Below are 19,300 nucleotides of genomic sequence, written 5' to 3'. Positions count from 1 at the left end.
AAAGATCAAGGAATAGACGGGAGACAAGCAAGTTGTCACGGGGCTTCAGCTACTGTTTGAGTAAAGAAGAGTAATGCAGTGGCTTTGCTGTGGTGGGGTCTAAAGCCATGTTGGATAGAAATGAGAAGATTGTCAAGGTGGTGTTTGATTAACTGAGCATGGATGCACTTTTCTAAAATTTTAGAAAGGGGGGCAGGAGAGCAATGGGTCTAAAGTTAGAGGGATCGGTAGAGTTGACGCTTTTGTGAAGAGGGATTGCACAAAAGGATTTCCAGATATCTGGGACAAGGGCTTCAGAAATGGAATGATTAAGAAGCATAGTAGCAGGGTAAGCGATGGATTGCACAGCTATTTGTCAGAAGTGGGAGGGTAGTTGGTCGGCAGAGGGAGAGCAAGGCTTAAGTTTATTTAGCAGAGATTTAATAGTGGTAATTGGGACTGGTTGGAAAGAAAATGTATTGGGAAGAGTTTTGTTAAGAGGTGATAGAGGGGTGGGGTGAGATGTACTATTTTGTGTGAGCTTCTGGATAGTTTCTATGAAATAGTTGTTGAGGAGAGTAAGGAGAGTGGCACTTTCAGTGGCAGTGTTTTGAGGAAAGGAGTTGAGAGTAGTGGGTTTACCTGGGTGGAGCAGGTTGTTGATGGTAAGGAATGCATTGGTTAGAGGAAAAATAGGCTCATCTTTGATGACTAGTTTTTTTATCTGGTTTTTGAGCTCTTTGTATGTCTGAATTAAGGGAGGGGATTTATTTTTAACCCAGGATTTCCAGGTGCTCTCTCTTTTGCGCATGATCAATCAGTTTGTTTTGTAAGCCGGGGATATAGTTGGATTTAATACTGATTTTTCTAGAAGGGGTGATAAAAATCAAGAGTATCAAAGAGAATCTTATTGAAGGACTTTACAGCCTCACTGAGAGGGAGGTGGTATAGCAAGGACCAACTGATGCCAGAGAGTTTAGAGTTAAAAGTGTCTGAGTCAAAGTGGGTGAGATGCCAGCATATTCTGTAAGTACGGTCTTTGGGAAAATGTTGGGTGAATCTATGAATAAAGGTTGGAGGGGGTGATCACTTAAAGAGTTTAGAAGTATGCCGGAGTTATGGTAATGGTTGGGAGCCGAGGTAAGAATCCAGTCAAGGATAGGTCCAGAAGGGGAGTTTTTGACAGTTCTAGCGGGGGTAGAAATGTGTTGGTGAAATCCGTGGAGGGTGAGACTATGGGTTCGGGATGAGGGGGACAGTTTAGTCCACTCTATGTTAACGTCTCCAAGTATGATGATTTCATAGGGGACATGTTGAGTGAGCCAGGAGAGAAAGTTCTCTAGGACTGGAATCCTCTTGCCAGGGGAGATGTATATAGAGACTATGGCAATTTTTTTGTGAGGTTAGGTGACAGTTAACAATAAGAGATGGAACACAGATGGAGAGAGGGGACAGGTTTAATACCTCAGAGTAGATGATTACTCCAATAAACAAGGAGGGGGTGGTTATGACTTTATACATCTAATGGCAAAATGTTGTAGAGCATAAAAGAAGCTTTAAGTAGCTAATGAAATAATATACGACTGCAGAAATCAAATGCTGGAATGAAGGAAAGATGGCTGAGTATGAGGCTTCTCAAGAAGAACTGTTTCAAAAACAGTAGAGTTAGAGCACAGAGCACACAAGAGAAAACCTGAGATTTATTTCTATACCAGAAAAACTGGAAGGAATAATTGCATTAATTGGATGAATGTAAAATTAGACTGGTGTTCCACAGCAGGATTTGTTAACTGAAAGAGCATACTATATGTAAGCTCCAAATCTGGCTAAACCAAAGTAAACAAAGACCTATATTAGTAAAGATGCTGTCATACAAGCAGAATGAGCTGCTCCTGACAAAATTGTGGCTGAAGGGAAAAGTGTTAAAACCTGAGGGATACCAAAGTATTTTTGGAAAATCATTATTTACTGTAAACCAAAAGGAAGAGGAGCATGTTTATCCCTGCACTAAGGAAATACTGAGCAGTTAATGTATTATTCTCTTTAATGCAGCAGTTTAAGCATGGGAATTGTGCTTTTGCTAGAAGTAGTAGCTGCAAAAGGCTGGAATTATGTTGACTGTGTTAAACTATCAGGAGAACTGTAAAGCATAACCCCCATACTGTCATTAATGCTTAGAAAGATAAAGTAACTGAAAATGTAACAATAAGTAAAAAATAAAAAAGTTTTTCTTAGTAATATCTGTATAATAAATATCTTGATGTAAGCTGCAAGTTATATTGTAAAGTACTCCTGTATACCATGGTATTTTAAATAGAAGCTAAGTCTTATCAGTGACCACCTAACACTAGTGATATTAAAGTAAAAAGGCACTTTTTTTCTTCACTAATGAATCTAGCTGGATACAAGCAATATAATATTGTTATCTTAGGCTGCTGAGGGAAGATTTAAACACGACTGCTGATGACATTATGTGTGCATTAAAATGCAACCATGTCTACATTTTTTGCTGCAAGTGGAAGTCTAAACTAATATTTTATTTTAGGCTGCAGCCAAGATAATTTCGGCAAACAAGATAGAAAACAGAAAAATTGCAGTCTTCTGGCATTTAAAAAAGTGGATGTTCATAGTGTTTCACTGTTTCAGTCATTACTCTTTGGTTATCCTGCTGGCAGGCTACCCGCAGTTGGCCTGAATTCCAAAGTCCTGGTTCAGCGTTGGTTGCTGTCGCCTCTTCCCTGACGTCAGTGCGCCAGGGGTATAAAAGATGCAGCCGACACCATTTTCTTCAGTCTTTCTTGACGCACGGTGCCTGAAGCAAAAGCAGTTCGCAAGTGCCGGTTGGCCAACTCCTGAGATTTTCAAATCCGAATTTCAGAACCGAAGTCTTCATTAAAGCTAAGTACCCGTTGAAACTTTTTCTTGCTCCAGGCCGATGTCAGAAAAAGTTAACAATCGTATTTCTTGTGGGAAGCAAATACCTCATAAGGATTTTCACTCTTACTGTATTACTTGCCTAGGCTCCGACTACAACGTTGCTAGCTGTCGGTTTTGTGCTAGATTTAACCAACGCACTATTAAGCGTCGGTTCGATTTTGCATTTCATTACTTTGGCCGAAGGTTTAATTATATAATGCCATTGGAACAGCCGACGACCGGAGTTTACAAAAAAACACAAGGAAAAGGATAGGCATCCAAGGTCCAAAACCGACGACGAAGCCTCCGCTAGGCCAGTCGCCGGTTCCCAGTGAGGTGCTTTCGCAGTCCCTGGCGCCCGCTACCTCAGAGCCATAGGCCACTTCCGACTCCCACGTGGAGCCGACTGGGCCTCTGGATACTCAAGGTATAGGACACTCAGAAATCATTCCCTTAGATGGGTCCGGAGCCGCTGAGCAGGCATCGGCTTCTGAGGGTGTCTTCAGACCTACATAGTTATATGTTAAACCATCTTCAGCTTCAAAGACAAAGACTAAAGCAGCTCTAAAGACAAAGAAACAAGTACAGCATTCTCCTACTCAGACTTCCATGCCTAAAAAACAGATGCTTAAAATGGCTGAAGACCTAATTACTTTGATCAGGGGTTCCCATCTCCTTCCTGATAAGAGGCCTAGGGAAGAGACAGAATATGACTTTTTCTGATCAGGTTTCTATTTCCTCTGATTCCTCTTCTGAACAGGATTATTCTATTCCTCCCTATGAGGATTCTGATGCTGAAGAATCCATTCCTTCAGCCTCTCCTTCTGAGGATTATTCTTTTGGGGAAACATACCATGAGGGAGCATTTCCATTGGGAGAGCCAAGATTACTCAGAATCTAAGAAAAGGCTCAGAGACTTTCTGCTATTACCTCAGCACAGACCCCTTGCTATTCCACCTGTCCTAGACATTGTAGATGATGTATTTTCAGAGTCCGGCCTGTCCCCAGACTCCTTACCTCCTGCACCTGCTAAGCCTGACAGATACTACAGGGTCCCAGATTCTCATAAATTCCTATATAAAACCCCCGCTACTGACCCAGAAACTATATCTCAGGGTCACAAAGGGGTCAAAGCTTCCACTGCAAAAAACCCTGTCCCCTCTGATAGGGACTCTAGGGCACTGGACAGATGGGGGGAAAAAAGTTTACACTTCTGCTACCTTGGCTGTAAGGGCTTTAAATTGTCAGTTTCATATGCTTAAATATCAGCAATACTTAATGTCACTGCTTAAACAGAAAATGTTGACAAATTCTGAATGTTCGGAGAACAAGGAAATGCAGGATTTATTGCATGTAACTGAACAAGTGGGAAAGCATACTTTGCAATGTGGTTATGATTCACTGGAGGCCTCTTGCAGGGCCGCGGTTACAGGTTCTGTTATTAGAAGGCATGCTTGGTTAAAGGAACAGAATCTACCTGATCATGTTAAAGCAAAATTATTAGATGCTCTATTGCAGCATAATACTTTGTTTGGTGCTAAAGCATAAGAGGTGTTGAAGAAAATGGAGGACAAAGCGAAATCCATGCAGACAGTTAAGGATTTCTTACAGGTACAGCCACCCAGATTTAGCAGGAACTGGCCTTCCAAAAATGGGTCCTTTCCAGTGTCAGACAGGCCACAAAGAGACATCCCAGAGGCAGATCTCAGCCCCAAGGCTCATACAGGCCTAAACAATGGGGTGTTCCTACTTCCAAAAGCGGAGAAGACAAATCACAACCTTACAGGAAACAGTCCCAATGACTTTCCTCTGCCAGATCCAAGCACTTTTTTTTTGGCAGCCCCCTTAGGGGGAAAACTAGCACTTTTTTCACCAAATTGGCAAATGATTACCCAAGAACATAGTGTCCTAGGGCTACAGGTTCCATTTTCACACCCTACCAAGGGCAAAAGTTATGCCAGACCTGCCACACAATCAATGGGCAGAGGCACAAAAGCAAATTACAGCCCTCATGGACATGAGGGCCATTCAACAAGTACCACAACAAGAGCAGGGGCAAGGATTTTACTCAAGACTTTTCTTGGTGCCCAGAAAGGACAAAGCCTGGAGACCAATACTGGACCTGTCTATACTAAACACGTTTCTGGAGGTCCCAAAATTCAAGATGTTGACTCTACAGCAGCTACTGCCCATGCTGGGCAAGAAGGCTTGGCTCGTAACTTTGGACCTAAAAGAGGCATACTTGCATGTCCCAATCAGACAATCTTGCAGAAGATACCTCAGATTCATAGCTGGCTCGATGCACTACCAATTCTCTGCACTGCCCTTTCGCTTATCTACTGTGCCCAGGGTCTTCACAAAATGCCTGGCACCAGTAATTGTGTTTTGCAGACAAAGAGGAATTCAAATATATCCCTACATGGACGACTGCCTTATTCAAGCAGAGAACAAAGACATTTTTCTAAAGCATCTGGCATTTGTAAAAAGATTACTAATTTGCCTAGGGTACACAGTAAACGAAAAGAAATCAAAACTAGTACCCTCTCAAGAGATAATATTCCTGGGTGCAAGCTTAAATACAACTGTCCAGATGGCTTATCTCACGCCAGACAAACAAAGGCAACTGACTTCTTACTTCAAAAAGTTGGCAACAAAGACCCAGTTATCTGCAAGGAAAATCCTGCAGGCCTTGGGCTTCATGGCATCCTGCATTCTACTAATTCCATATGCCAAACTGCATATGAGGAAACTACAATGGTATCTAAAAAGTATTTGGACTCAACATTGCCACAGCCTGGAGACAGTAATTACCCTTATTCCCTGCCTGCAACAGGAGTTTCGATGGTGGGCACAGGCCTGTCACCACAACAAGGGTCTGCCATTCACTTTAACCACAGTCAGACAGACATTGACAACGGACGCATCAGGTTATGCCTGGGGGGCCCATATGGCAGGAAAATGTAATCAGGGCACATGGCCTGCAAGCCAGATGCATCTTCATATCAATCAAAATGAGATGCTAGCTGTTCAGAATGCCCTGACAGCTTTCAAGGACCTACTTCATCCAGGACAGCTACTGATAAAGACGGACAATACTACGGTAATGTGGTACATAAGCAGGGAGGCACACATTCCTACCCCATCTGCAGACAAGCAATGACCTTGTGGGACACAGCGTTCACTTACCAAGTTCACCTGCAAGCACAATTCCTGCCAGGAAAAACAAATATTCTGGCAGATGAACTAAGCAGAAACCTCATGGATCCCCACGAGTGGAAACTGGATCCACAAGTCTTCGGCATGATAACAAGGAAATGGGGATGCCCAGACATAGATCTATATGCCTCCCCTCACAACTGCCAATTGCAGAGATTTTGCACAAGGATTTATCACAAACAAGCATGGAGAGTGGACGCCCTATCCTTCAGCTGGAAAAACCTAACAGTATATGCCTTTCCTCCACTGCCTCTCCTTCCCAAGGTACTCCTAAACATCAGACAAGAGAAGCCAAAAATGATACTGATTGCACCAGACTGGCCACGCCAGCACTGGTACCCAGTCCTAAAGAGCTTTTCTCAAGGTCCAGCATGGATATTGCCTCAAACTTCCCACTTGCTGACCCAACAAAACAATCAGATCCTGCACAGTCAACTCGGGACCTTAAATCTGGTAGCTTGGCAGATAATGTAGCCATTCAGAACACTCCTCTTTCAAAAGCTGTTATGGATGTTATCTTGGAGGCCAGGAGGCCCAGTAGCAGAAAATCTTATGCAGAAAAATGGAAGAGATTCTGTGCTTGGAACCAGGAACAAGGCATTGACACATCTATACCAAATATTCCTCAGATTTTTACAATACCTAACTGACATGCTGGACAAAGGCCTTTCCTTTTCATTGATTCATGCTTCTGCCATTTCAGCCCATTACAATATGGAACCACCTATCTTTTCTCATCCTTTAATAAGGCAGTACCTCAGAGGGGCCAAAAACATCAGGCCTCCAAAGAGAGCACCAATTCCGACATGGGACCTCAATTATGCCTTGGAAAAACTCATACGGCCTCCCTTTGAGCCAGCCTCAACAGCTGATATAAAATTCTTATCCTGGAAAACAGCTCTGCTCCTAGCAATAACATCTGCAAGACGAGTCTCGGAGTTACAAGCACTCATGGCTGTGGAACCTTTTATCATTTTTCATCCAGACAGGGTTTCTCTGAGGACAAACCCAACATTTATGCCTAAGGTGGTGTCCAGTGTGGCCCTCAACCAAACCATTCACTTGCCTACCTTTTATCCAAATCCACAGAACAAGGGTGAGAAAATTCTGCATTCTTTCTGCATCTTTTATACCCCTGGCGCACTGGCGTCAGGAAGAGGTAACAACAACTGGTGACCAGGACTTTGAATGGAATTCCGTCCGACTGGGCCAGCTGCCAGGGAGGTAAACCAAGTAATAACTGCAACAGTGAATACCTCGGCGGAACATATGTATAGGTAGGTGTACAACTGTACTCCCACTTTCCCCTATTTTTTAGTTTAAAAAAAAAAAAAAAAAAAAAAAAAAAAAACAACATACAAAACATTTAGTAATAGGTCTAATAAATCTTCTCTTTTTTAATCCTCTCTATGTGTTCTGCATTTGTAAAGCTATTAACTGTTTCATGTTTTTCTCAGTGCTTCAAGTGGAGTCTGGTCTGGATAGACTACTGAATGTGTACTGGGGAAGTTATTATTAGAGAAATGTCAAATTAATTATTAAGGAGGCTTTCGGTTTGTCTGGATGCCGATGACCTGAATGATGATAAGCAGCAGCAGGAGCCTGTAGTTCTGAAACTCTCTGTGTGACTCGAAAGCCTGCTGATGGGACAACTATTGCAAATCTGATGGAGGAGGCGGCTGCAAAGAAGATGGGGTCACTCAATTTTCCCACAATGAAGATAAGATCCGGGTATTGTGTTGTTGATCCCCTAAAGTTGTTCTTAGCTCTGAGGAACTGCCTTTATTCTTAAAAGAGAAGAAGAATAAGAATGATCAGTGTGTATTCTGCAGAAATGAGGTGGGCATGTGTGCAGAAATGGCTGAGAGAAAGTCCACTGTGTCAGTTCAAAGTATATTGTTATTTGGTAAAATCATATTGTAGTAGATCCTGCCCCTTTCTCATTCCAGACACAAAACATTTTTCTTTCTCCAGACACAAAAACATTCTAGTTGATGCCTCTGGCTCCAAAAGACATCCTGCTCCTCCTTGAAGAGGGGCCTGTTGAGATGCTAAGGATCTTTCATGCTGGCTAGATTTGTGTTTTTTAGCTGGCTGTGAAGTTTTTTGAAACTGTGTGAGTCAGAAGAAGAAGAATTAGAGGCCCAGGTCCATGGGGGGGAATGCATCTAGGCAGGCAGGGGTGGTACCAGTGTTGCCTTGGCCAGTCCGAACAATGAGAATCCTCTTTGGTCTGTCTGCTTTGGTCTTTGGTAAAGCTTTGGGCAGCAGAGGAGAAGGGAGGAAGGCATATTGAAGTCAGAGAAAAAGAAAGAAGGCCATCTCTCTCCCTCTCACTTGATGGAAGATCCTTGATTGAATTTTGTCAATTGATGATTCTTGTGGGAGGCAAAGAGATCTATGTCTGCCCTCTTCATTCTTCGATTTTATTCTTAAAATTTTTGGATGCATTCCATTATTAGGTAGGTGGATCCTGTAGTTAGTTTGCTTAGGTTGTTGTCCTTAGCCTTTCAGAGTTACTGTTAAGTACTGTGCTTGTAGTACCATTGATGTTCCAAAGTGACATGGCCAGGGGACATGGCCAGTCTATAGAGAGTTTGTTGTTGTGTTTCCTCCCACAATGTTTGTCCGTTCTATAATACTGTATCAATTTGTGACCCGTTCTGAAGTGTATAATAGCAGCTGTAGATAATTTCATTTAATGACTACTAGCATTTCTTTTACATGAAGGTGAAGGTGCTTTTCTTTTTGGGACCATTTGCTCTGGATGCACCATCTCTGTATGTGTGCCCCCCGCGACTGTGTCTGTTGTGATGACTTGATTTGTGAGTTTTGAATGACCTGCTTGCTCTTTTGTTTGACGAATTGATTGACATTGTTCCAAAACTTTTTGCACACATGGAATTAGTTTTTATTGTTTATTGTGGTAGTGGCATGCATGATTGTTTATGGGACAATGGTTTGATCATCCCCATTTTGGCTCCCATGTGGGATTTTCTGCATGTGGATTCTGAGCCTGGGGATTTTCACTTGCAGTCAGCCTGGTGCATGTTCTGAAGTATTGTATTGTTTTGCCTGCTTCTTCTGGCGTGAGGTGAGCCATCTGGGTGTTTGTCAAATAGACACCCAGGAAAAATTATCTTCAGGGAAGGTATTAGCCTTGATTTCTTTTTGTGACTGTGTCCCAGAGATTTTCATAACATTATTTACATAAACCCATGTTTCCAGAAGATGTGCTTGCTCCGCTTGGGATCGGGCAGTCGTCCAATCTGGGAATATATGGGTATCTTTGTGGTCAGTGATGCTGCAGTTTTGCCAGGGTGATTTAAGGCATACTCTGGGCGCAGATAGATAGCCAAAAGACAGCGAGGAATAATGATTGGGAATGTGGTGAGCAAAATGAGAGGTAAATGGTACCTTCTGCTTGTTTGGTTGACATTGCTGCTGCCCTCCTTGAGGGTCCAATATTTACTGTTAAGACTCTTGGCATTGGATGGGAAGAAGTTGAAACAGAGTGAGTTTTAGAAAGTTGACATGTGAGAAATGTGTTTATGATTTTAATAGGTCTCCAATCTTAATGATTAATTTCCTCCTTCCTCCCTGGGCCTTCTCCTAAACCTTGACCTTCCTTGTTATTTGTTTAATGTGTTCTTTCATGTTGTTGATGGTTCATGTTTATGAGATTGTTTTTTGTGTTTCTGCCCTGAAATTTGGTTGTACCTCTGGTCTTTGGAAGAATTCTTAAAATAAAGGTGTTGCTGATGTTTATAATATTTGTAATCCATTTCCATTTTGATCCATTGTGACTTTTTTGAAAATAATGCCAGCTCTCCTCCTAGGGCTGCCATTTTTGAAACCTGGTTGGCATGCAAGGAGAAAGTCATGGGTTTGCTTTCTAAAAACTATCCTCCTGTTCTCCTTTTCTTTGTGTGGGCTTGCTTGCCAGGCCTCTCCACTATATCACGGGATTGTCTCCCTGCCTCCCCCTAGAGCCTGTATCTGCCTCTTTGGGGTCTCTGTGTGGCAGAAAAAGGACCTTTTTTTAGAGGCCAATTAAAACTAAAAGGGTTGGGTTATTCTTTCACTGTTTGAGATGGCCTTTCCTTGTGATCTGCAGCATATGACACTAAAAAGTTGCTCAGTTCTCTGAGCTTTAGTTCTGTCAAGTAGAAGTAGAACTGCCTGTGTCATGTCCAAGGCATAAATGTTGGGTTTGTCCTCAGAGAAACCCTGTCTGGATGAAAAATGATAAAAGGTTCCACAGCCATGAGTGCTTGTAACTCCGAGACTCATCTTGCAGACGTTATTGCTAGGAGCAGAGCTGTTTTCCAGGATAAGAATTTTATATCCGCTGTTGAGGCTGGCTCAAAAGGAGGCAGTGTGAGTTATAACTGAGGTCCCATGCCGGAATTGGTGCTCTCCTTGGAGGCCTAATGTTTTTGGCCCCTCTGAGGTACTGCCTTACTAAAGGATGAGAAAAGATAGGTGGTTCCACATTGTAATGGGCTGAAATGGCAGAGGCATGAATCTTAATTGATGAGAAAGAAAGGCCTTTGTTCAGCATCTCAGTTAGGTATTGTAAAATCTGAGGGATATTTGGTACACACGTGTCAATGCCTTGCTCCTGGTTCCAAGCACAGAATCTCTTCCATTTTTCTGCATAAGATTTTCTGGTACTGGGCCTCCTGGCCTCCAAGATAACATCCATAACAGCTTTTGAAAGAGAAGCGTTCTGAATGGCTACATTATCCACCATGCTGCCAGATTTAAGGTCCTGAGTTGGCTGTGCAGGATCCGATTGTTTTGTTGGGTCAGCAAGTGAGAAGTTTGAGGCAATATCCATGCTGGACCTTGAGACAAGCTCTTTAGGATTGGGTACCAGTGCTGGCGTGGCCAGTCTGGTGAAATCAGTATAATTTTTGGCTTCTCTTGTCTGACCTTTAGGAGTACCCTGGGAAGGAGCGGCAGTGGAGGAAAGGCATATACTGTTAGATTTTTCCAGCTGAAGGATAGGACGTCCACTCTCCATGCTTGCTTGTGATAAATCCTTGTGCAAAATCTCTGCAATTGGCAGTTGTGAGGGGAGGCAAATAGATCTATGTCTGGGCATCCCCATTTCCTTGTTATCATGCTAAAGACTTGTGGATCCAGTTTCCATTTGTGAGGATCCATGAGGTTTCTGCTTAGTTCGTCTGCCAGAGTATTTGTTTTTCCTGGCAGGAATTGTGCTTGCAGGTGAACTTGATAAGTCAATGCTGTGTCCCATAAGGTCGTTGCTCGTCTGCAGAGGGTGTAGGAATGTGTACCTCCCTGCTTATGTACCACATGACCGTAGTATTGTCTATCTTTATCTGTCCTGGATGAAGTAGATCCTTGAAAGCTGTCAGGGCATTTTGAACAGCTAGCATCTCTTTTTGATTGATGTGAAGATGCATCTGGCTTGCAGGCCATGTGCCCTGAATACATTTTCCTGCCATATTGTCCCCCCAGGCATAATCTGATGCATCTGTTGTCAGTGTCTGTCTGGCTGTTGGTAAACTGAATGGCAGACCCTTGTTGTGGTGACAGGCCTCTGCCCACCATCGAAACTCCTGTTGCAGGCAGGGAATGAGTGTAATTACTGTCTCCAGGCTGTGGCAATGCTGAGTCCAAACACTTTTTAGATACCACTGTAGTTTCCTCATATGCAGTCTGGCATATGGAATTAGTAGAATGCAGGATGCCATGAAACCCAAGGCCTGCAGGATTTTCCTTGCAGATAAGTGGGTCTTTGTTGCCAATTTTTTGAAGTAAGAAGTCAGTTGTTTTTGTCTGTCTGGCGTGAGATAAACCATCTGGGCAGTTGTATTTAAGCTTGGACCCAGGAATATTACCTCTTGAGAGGACACTAGTTTTTGATTTGTTTTCGTTTACTGTGTACCCTAGGCCAATTAGTAATCTTTTTACAAACGCCAGATGCTTTAGAAGAATGTCTTTGTTCTCTGCTTGAATAAGGCAGTCGTCCATGTAGGGATATATTTGAATTCCTCTGTCTGCAAAACACAACTACTGGTGCCAGGCATTTTGTGAAGACCCTGGGCGCAGTAGATAAGCCAAAGGGCAGTACAGAAAATTGGTAGTGCATTGAGCCAGCTATGAATCTGAGGTATCTTCTGCAAGATTGTCCGACTGGGACATGCAGGTATGCCTCTTTTAGGTCCAAAGTTACGAGCCAAGCCTTCTTGCCCAGCATGGGCAGTAGCTGCTGTAGAGTCAACATCTTGAATTTTGGAACTTCTAGAAACGTATTTAGTATAGACATGTCCAATATTGGTCTCCGGGTTTTGGCCTTTCTGGGCACTAAGAAAAGTCTGGAGTAAAATCCTTGCCCCTGCACTGGTTGTGGTACTTGTTGAATGGCCCTCATGTCCATGAGGGCTGTACTTTACTTTTGTGCCTCTGCCCATTGATTGTGTGGCAGGTCTGGCATATCTTTTCACCTTGGTAGGGTGTGAAAATGGAACCTGTAGCCTTGGGACACTATGTTCAAGACCCATTTGTCTTGGGTAACCATTTGCCAATTTGATGTAAAAGTGCTAGTTTCCCCCCTAAGGGGGCTGCTAAAAGAAAAGTGCTTGGATCTGGCAGAGGAAAGTCATTGGGACTGTTTCCTGTAAGGTTGTGATTTGTCTTCTCCGCTTTTGGAGGTAGGAGCACCCCATTGTTTAGGCCTGTATGAGCCTCGGGCTGAGATCTGCCTCTGGGACACCTGGATCTGCCTCTTTGTGGTCTGTCTGACACTGGAAAGGACCAATGGACCAAATTTTAGAAGGCCAGTTCCTGCTAAATCTGGGTGGCTCTACCTGTAAGAAATCCTTAACTGTCTGCATGGATTTTGCTTTATCCTCCATTCCATTTTTTTCAACACCTCTTCTGCTTTAGTACCAAACAAAGTATCATGCTGTAATGGAGCATCTAATAATTTTGCTTTAACATGATCAGGCAGATTCTGTTCCTTTAACCAAGCATGCCTTCTAATAACAGAACCTGTAACAGCTGCCCTGCAAGAGGCCTCCAGTGAATCATAACCACATTGCAAAGTATGCTTTCCCACTTGTTCAGCTGCATGCAATAAATCCTGCATTTCCTTGTTCTCTGAACATTCAGTATTTGTCAACAATTTCTGTTTAAGCAGTGACATTAAATATTGCTGATATTTAAGCATATGAAACTGACAAATTAAAGCCCCTACAGCCAAGGTAGCAGAAGTGTAAACTTTTTTCCCTCATCTGTCCAGAGCCCTAGAATCCCTATCAGAGGGGACAGGGTTTTTTGCAGTGGAAGCTTTGACCCCTGTGGGACCCTGAGATATAGTTTCTGGGTCAGCAGCGGGGTTTTTATATAGGAATTTATGAGAATCCGGGACCCTGTAGTATATGTCTGGCTTAGCAGGTGCAGGGGGTAAAGAGTCAGGGGACAGGCCGGACTCTGAAAATACATCATCTACAATGTCTAGAACAGGTGGAATAGCAACGGGTCTGTGCTGAGGAAGTAGCAGAAAGGTCTCTGAGCCTTTTCCTAAGATTCAAAATAATCTTGGCTCTCCCAGTGGAAATGCTCCCTCATGGTATGCAGGGTTTCCCCAAAAGAATAATCCTCAGGAGGAGAGGCTGAAGGAATGGATTCTTCAGCATCAGAGTCCTCATAGGGAAGCATGGAATAATCCTGTTCAGAAGAGGAATCAGAGGAAATGGAAACCTGATCAGAAGAATCATATTCTGTCTCTTGCCTAGGCCTCTTATCAAGAGGGGGATGGGAACCCCTGATCAAAGTAATTAGGTCTTCGGCCATTTTAAGCATCTGTTTTTTAGACATGGAAGTCTGAGTAGGAGAATGCTGTACTTGTTTCTTTGTCTTTAGAGCTGCTTTAGTCTTTGTCTTTGAAGCTGAAGATGGTTTAACATACAGTTGTATAGGTCTGAAGACACCCTCAGAAGCCGATGCCTGCTCAGTGGCTCCGGACCCATTTGAGGGAATGATTTCCAAGTGTCCAATACCTTGAGTATCCAGAGGCCCAGTTGGCTCCACGTGGGAGTCGGACGCGGCATGTGGCTCTGAGGTAGCGGGCGCCAGGGGCTGTGAAAGCGCCTCACTGAGAACTGGCGAACCGGCGACTGGCCTAACGGAGGTCTCGTCGTCAGTTTTGGACCTCGGATGCCTATCCTTTTCCTTGTCCTTGTGTTTTTTGTATACTCCTGTCGTCGGCTGTTCCGACGGCATTATATAATTAAATCTTCAGATAGTAATGAAATGCAAAATCAAACAGACGCTTAATAGTGCGTTGGTTTAAATCTAGCACAAAACCGACAGCTAGCAATGTTGTGATCAGGGCCTAGGCAAGGAATACAGTAAGAGTGAAAATCCTTATGAGGTATTTGCTTCCCACAAGAAATACAATTGTTAACTTTTTCTGACATCAGTCTGGAGCAAGAAAAAAGTTTCCCCAATGGGGTACTTAGCTTTAATGAAGACATCGGTTCTGAAATTCGGATTTGAAAATCTCAGGAGTTGGCCGACCGGCACTTGCGAACTGCTTTTGCTTTGGGTACCGCGTGGCAAGAAAGACTGAAGAAAATGGCGTCGGCTGCATCTTTTATACCCCTGGCGCACTGGCGTCGGCTGCATCTTTTATACCCCTGGCGCACTGACGTCAGGGAAGAGGCGACAGCAACCGACGCCGGTCCTGGACTTTGAAATTCTGGCCGACTTTGGGTAGCCTGCCAGCAGGATAACCCCAAGAGTAATGACTGCAACAGTGAAACACAATGAACATCAGTAAAGGGTAAAAGTATAAAGCTTGCATATTCATATACAGACAGCTGTGGTCTTGTATATATAGCTTCTACTGACCTGTAGTTATGGGGGGAAGAAATGGAGTACAAAAGTGTAAACATTTACACAGACACTGCAGTAAATTTTCATGGTAGCAAAAGTAGTACTGAATATGGCAGCAGTTTTTCTGACCATGCATCGGAGAAAGGCATAGTTTTACTTAGTATAAATAACAGTAATGTTTTAGCAAATGGTTTGCATCCACTATGGGCATACCTTCTGCATGGTGAGGGGTTTTGGTGGTAATCTAAATAGTGGTAATGGACATTGTACCACACAATGAATACTTAACAGTTTGTTCAGTTACTAAATATAATGATGGAGTCTTCAGTACTATTAATGCTAATGGCTGCAATGCAAATTACTAAACAGATTATCTTATTTTTTTATGTAAATTACATGTTGCACACTACTTTATAGTTGCAGTTGCGTCAAGAAATTATGTGGATGTTTCTTACATTGTAAATAAGCTACACAACATAGGGGATGAGTGGAAACATCGAGTGGGAAGTGTAGATACAAACCAAACCCGTCCACCCCCTATGCTTCAGAGATGCACATTCTTCTGGCATACATGTGCCAGAAAACAGCCTACTGAATAGCAAATAAGAGAATTCTGCATTTAAGAAAAACTACAAAGTATAGCAGTGATGGACAGCATTTGTGTCACTCAGCATCTGATGCTGCTAACAAATGCAGAAACTTGCATTTATAAAGTCTAAACATAGTACTGCTTGCACACTGTCTTAAGAGCCACATTATAGTAAAAGAGCCCTGAATTACCAGTTTGCTCAGGGAAACAAGTTTACATAGACTCTCGTAGCTACATTCATAGGTTTCATAGGTTCATAGGTTGGTACTAGGCTATCAGCCCTAGGGCCTATACAAGCCTAGCCATAACAATTCCCTGGCTATTTCTTCCCACATTATTTACTTTCCTGGACCCCTGTCTAGCAGGGCGACTGACGTGATCCCTGGGGTGAATTTCCTTTCTCCCATCCAATCGTCAAGGTTCCTCTTGAAGAGGTCCAAAGAGGCACTCTGCTTGACATGTATGGGCAATCTATTCCAGAGTCTGGGGAGTCTCTGGGTCAGGAACCTATCCCTCCATACAGAAATGGTGTACCCTTCTCGGATGTAGCACATTCTACGTGGTACAGCAAGTGTGCCAAAGCTAGTGTTGGCTATATTCTAAAAACATGAAGACACAATCAAGGTTTTGGCTTTCAAACTGTTATATTTCACAACTGCTTTTACAGACTCAAGTTTATTTACTGCAATTTGATAACCACCCAAGTGAACTGGTCCAAAGACCCTTTTTAGTCAGTACCCAGGCTCAGAATAAGCAGAGTTACAATAATATTAAATAAGAACAACCAGTGCTGTGGCACAGAGGAATAAAGCCCTGACTACGGGCAAGGTGAATCAGTTATGATTCGAATGACATTTGTCTAAGGCACTGGCATGGGAGAATGGGCAAACCCATCCAGGAGGGGGCACATGTACAGGTCAAAGCAGTACGGATTTCCATAATGGAGACTGAGGAAAACTACAACTGAGTGCTATTGAGAATGGGTGAGGCAGCTTGCAGAAGTCAGCTGCTTGTGGAAGAGTTGTGGGCACGTGCAAGGATGTGAATTTGAAATAGAAAACCCAAAGCAGCAATATGATGCTGTCACCAGACCCCTCAATCTCCTCACTAGTCCCAACCCGTGCTGTAGGAAGTCTGGAGGAGTAAAGAAGAGAGAGAAACGTAGGCCCAGTGAATGAGCAACGTCAACGGGGTCAGCTGACTGTTGGCTGCATGTATAAAAAAGTGGGATAAAAAATATTAAATAAGCATAAACAAGCAGTGGCATTTAGAAGAAACAGCAAGCAGTAAATAGAAAAAAAAAACAGCACTAAATGTGGATTATAACAGCAGCATTAGTCAGAAGTGAACAGCATCATAACCACTATACAGTCATTACACAAAATGTACACAGTGGGTTGGAGTTGTGGGAGTGATTTTGAACCCAGTAGCAACATCCACTTAGTCACAAGTAAAGTGAGCATTATTTACATCATTTACATGCTATATACATGTTCTACAGGAGAACTTAGTAAATCATCTGGGGAATCTTTAAAATAGAACTGCATACATTACAAATGTTATGCAATACATTTGTATTAGCCCTTGTCCTGACAGCATGTACAAGTAGTCTCTTTCTGCAGGTATTCTTCTAGCTTCATTTTGAAACCTTCCAGTTTATTCAGGTCTAATGTCAGGTAGAAGCAAGTTGCAAGTAGCTAAGCCAAGCTTACTGAAAAGTTTTTCAGCTAGATTTGAACAAAAGCAAGGACTGATAAGGGTGATGTTATTATGTTGACTACCCTTGATGGAATATGTTAACTCTTTCCATGGGAGAGTACACGTTAAACAGGGTACTGGCTGAGAATGGTAATTTTAAAGACCTCAGTACTGAGTAGATGTGTGGTTTTGCTCTGCATTGGTTCCTCTGGTAGCCCTTTAGGAGGCTGTACAAAAAAAACATAGTACATAGCATATGAAGTGGTTATTTCACAGCTTTTCACCTAATAAATATTTTTACGGTCTTTTGAGCTCCATTATTTGCTATCATCTACTGCCAGCCTTTGTGTTTTTTTTTTTATTTCACAGCTTTCATTTATGAACCAGTATCATATTTTGGCTGTTCTTTCCCAGTTAAAATCCCCAACCTTGTCTGTGTATTCTCTGTTTCTGTCATTGCCTTTAGTTAGTTTTCTAAAATTTATAATGAAATACTTAAAAATAAATAAATAATAAGGCTAATTTTAAGTCTGGTAAATCATTACTCATTAGCGACTGTCTCTATTTATTCAGCTTAGAATTTAATTCCTTAAATCTGACAACCAGCATTTAAACTGACATGTCTAAACCTGTCTGCATGGCAAGACTTCTGAAGAAACATTAAGGTATTTCAACTGTCATTCACTGGAAAACCAAAGGCAAAACACAATATGAAGGGGAAAAAAAGCTGAGTAATTAACAAGACAAAAGGAGTTTGGATTACAGAAGAAGAGCAAGAACAAGACGGAACAAAGTAAGACTTGTGGAAGGACCAACCAAAGAAATTGCCAGAAATGACGCCGTCACTTAAAGTATAGTGAAGATGAGGATGCAGGGGGTTGCTGAAAGCCTAAGAAACACAACTGAGATCTATGGAACAGCAAAACTTAAGTACAAACAGGGGGCACACCTTTAATGCCCCAAATGTGGCATTGGCAAAGGATTCCCATTCTCTGAGGTACACAGCTCTTAAGAGTTAACCGTTCCTGTCAAAACACTTTAAAGGTACATCAGTGAGTCGTCAAATTTCTTAGAACTGAAAGTGTTAAGGCTCACAGTATCAGGTCTCACATCTCCACTACGGCAGCAGAGGCATGCAACATACTCAGGAGTTAATAAACTGAAACATGAGGAATATAAAATTCACCAAACAAGTGCAATGCAATGGAGCTACGCAGTGCAAATTAGGTTCTACAAAATATAGTACGAGTCTAGTTGTCCTTAACAGCTGAAAAAAACATATGTCAACATTGCATCATTCCCGGTCAAAGAATTTGGAGTTACAAACATTAAGAAATCATCAGGGCTAGTTTCTTATATAAAACAAATCTTAAAATTCTGAAATGTGTGATGAAGACCACCATAAGGAGATGGGCGATCTGCTAATGAGATGAACCATGCAGATCCAGGATCAACTCGCCTCTAAATTCAAGGTTCACATCTAACAAAAGTTACTTGTTTCAAATGAATCTTGCCTAGTTAATTATAAAAAATAAAATTAAAAAAAACTTAGTTGCAGGAACAATCCAAGAATGACAGCCATGTGATACAGGGGTAAAGCACCTACAAGTAGTACAGTGGACCTAGGTTTGATTAGTAGCCAATACACTAGCCGGCTAGGTAAGAAAGGAAACCGCTACAAAGAGATGTTCACCTCTTTCAGGAAGAAGGGATACATCATCAACAGAAATAAATGCCTTGGAAAGCCTGAATAAATACAAGCTATCACATTCAGTATGCAGAACTGGTCTCATGTGTAACCTCACTCAATGTGATAAAAAAAGTCACAACCTTCTTTGCCCCTTCACCTTTACAGACAGGGAATAAAAATAAACATCCACCTACAGTGTGAGAGGGTCCCATCACCCACTGGACAGGGCATTAAACAGGTAACTGGGTGGCTCCCAGTCATTACAAGCCCATGGGGCAGTGCAAAAATTAAAGGGAAAAAACACAAAACAAGTTAAGAATGAAAGACGACAGTAAAAG

General features: G+C 42.4%; 1 protein-coding gene across 1 annotated transcript in view; it reads right to left on the bottom strand.

The window, feature by feature from the left end:
* TIMM44 (translocase of inner mitochondrial membrane 44) overlaps nt 1-19,300 on the bottom strand; it is a 1,268,345-nt gene that overhangs the window by 799,453 nt on the left and 449,592 nt on the right. The gene's annotated exons all lie outside the window — the stretch shown is intronic.

The sequence above is a fragment of the Protopterus annectens genome, chromosome 13.part0 (assembly GCF_019279795.1).
Source record: "Protopterus annectens isolate FY-2018-M chromosome 13.part0, PAN1.0, whole genome shotgun sequence".
Lineage (NCBI taxonomy): Eukaryota > Metazoa > Chordata > Ceratodontiformes > Protopteridae > Protopterus > Protopterus annectens.
This window is presented reverse-complemented; position numbering and strand designations above follow the sequence as displayed.